Source organism: Hydra vulgaris, chromosome 03 (genome assembly GCF_038396675.1).
Source record: "Hydra vulgaris chromosome 03, alternate assembly HydraT2T_AEP".
NCBI classification, from domain to species: Eukaryota; Metazoa; Cnidaria; class Hydrozoa; order Anthoathecata; family Hydridae; genus Hydra; species Hydra vulgaris.
This window is the reverse complement of record NC_088922.1, coordinates 70,483,178-70,485,703: the sequence shown is the minus strand read 5'-3', so window position 1 is coordinate 70,485,703 and position 2,526 is coordinate 70,483,178.

Here is a 2,526-nt window from a genome sequence, read left to right as displayed (position 1 = left end):
CAGAGATATTTAAATCCATAAAATTCTATATATTGATTGAATATAATACTATTACACCTGTATAATAATATTCTTAACAAGTGTGTTTTGACCATTTTTATTGTATAACAATAAATTCTATTTCGTTGGAATCTTTGTATCGCTGATATCCGCTCGACTTTATTATTTATATTTGATTCCTCGACCAATTTAATCAATACATCTTTGCTATAATATTGAAAAATATTGATCAATTTATCAAATGTTGATTTATCTCTGCGCTCGAGCGCATTATATAAATATTTTATTTTAGATGATATTCTTTCGCACAACTTGTGGGTCCAATTAATTCTGATTTTTTGTTGAATGTATGGTTTGTACATTCTTGGGCGGATCAAGTAACATTCATCAATTTGATGAATATCAATTTTTGATAAAAAATAATGAATATCATTGATAAAAATTACTTATATCGATATTTTGTATATGTAATTGTTCACATAATACTTGAATACATTCGACCATTTGATTTTCATCTCTCATATGATGATATATAAAATCAAATATATTTTTTGTGATTTCAATATCCCATTTGTAATTTGTATAAAAATATTTTACTAATTCATAATTTTTGTGCTTTAAACTTTGCATTAAACAATAGTGCAAAGAAAACCATTCTCCGCTATAATATTCCATAAATTGTTTAAATAAATTTATATTATATTCCGCTATTAATAACATAGATATACATTTTATTATCTCAGGTCTAGTACTACAATATACATAATAGTCTTCGTATTGACTTACTTTTCCATAATATAATATTCTTTCGTCTCTATTTTCATTTTTTATTATATAAACCATTTCTATTAATTCATAATATTGCATATTATGAATATATATATCTAATGCCGTTTTATTTTGATTTTTTATCGCGTCTATGATATTTATTTTATCTGTTTGAATTTTTTTATTTATTTCTCGCGTCCAATCTATCACAATTTCGTTAAAAACGTCCATTTTAGTTATAATCAAAAAAATATAATTCAAATTTGTGCAATATAATATCCGAGAATATGTGAATACTCTTCGCCAATTAAATCAATTAATATATATTTTTGTAGCGCGACGTTGATTGGATTGATATATTTTATATCTAACCATGTACCAATTACACTCGGATTTGGCTGAAGCATTTCCCTATATGTGTGTAAATCATCTGATGTTAAATTATAATATTTAATAAAATATCGAATAACTTCAAACTTATTGTGAAAGTAAGCAATAACAAATATTTCATTTAATATAATTGATTTTTGCACACGTGATACCTCGCAAATATCCGAAACATTATCGACTAAAAATACATTATTAAATGCGCGCAATGAACATAATTTTTTTAATATTTCAATAGTATCTTCGGTTTGCGATGATATAAGAAATATTTCGAATAACTTTGTCTCTTTCGAAACAACAATATATATTTTGTTTTTCTAAATATAATCGATCATCGCATAAGAGCGGAATTGTTAAACACATTTTTTGAATATTTTTTTAAAAAGGTATAATCAATTTTTTATATGGATCGAGCCTCGTAAAAAAAATAATATTATATATCGAATATATAATTGCAATCCAATGCATCAAACGTTTCTTTATTGACCTCCTCGAACATTTTTTTCTTTTGATCTTCAACATTTAATGTAACAATATATTTATTTTGCATCCATATACAGGCTATGAGTAGATAATACGAGTTATGAACATATTCATCGGGATTTTCATGCATAGATTTCACTATAAGTATATATTCCATAATTTTTTGTCTATTAATTTCATATCGTTTAATAACCCAATCAATTATATTAAATTTATTATATATAAATATGTCTATGATAATTGGAATATTTATTTCTGACATTTTAATATTAAAAATACCAGAATATATCTTGATCATATTTAATGAATTTATACGATCATTATTTCTGTTGTTAATTAACAACAATAATATAAAACTTCTATAAAAATTTATAATCATATCTGTTTCATTTATGTAATAAAGTATCTCAAACTTTTTATATTTGATACATTCGCAGATGAACCCACTTGTACAACAATTAACCTCACCAATATAATAATTTGTGTATCTTTTAAATATGATTAAATCAGAATTTTTTGCAATACTTTCCATCATATACATCATGCATACAGTTTTAGGAAATTTATGTTCGACTATTCCGCTCTGAGATAATTCCACAATTAGCTCGAATCTTTCAAATAGTTGAGAATTTTCGAGTATATCAATCAATTCGCCGACTTTGATAACATGTATTGCGTCAATAATTTCATCAAGATATAGTTTATTATTTGTCCGAATAGCATATAATATATTTTCTTTATATTTTTTGATTTTTTGTTTTATAATGTATTTGGCATTTATAGAATTAAATTCCATTTCTTAATATATTATTGATAATTATTGAATAACCACTCGATAGAATTAAAATTCCAATATTGACATAAGCATATGATAAAATCATCTGTCAA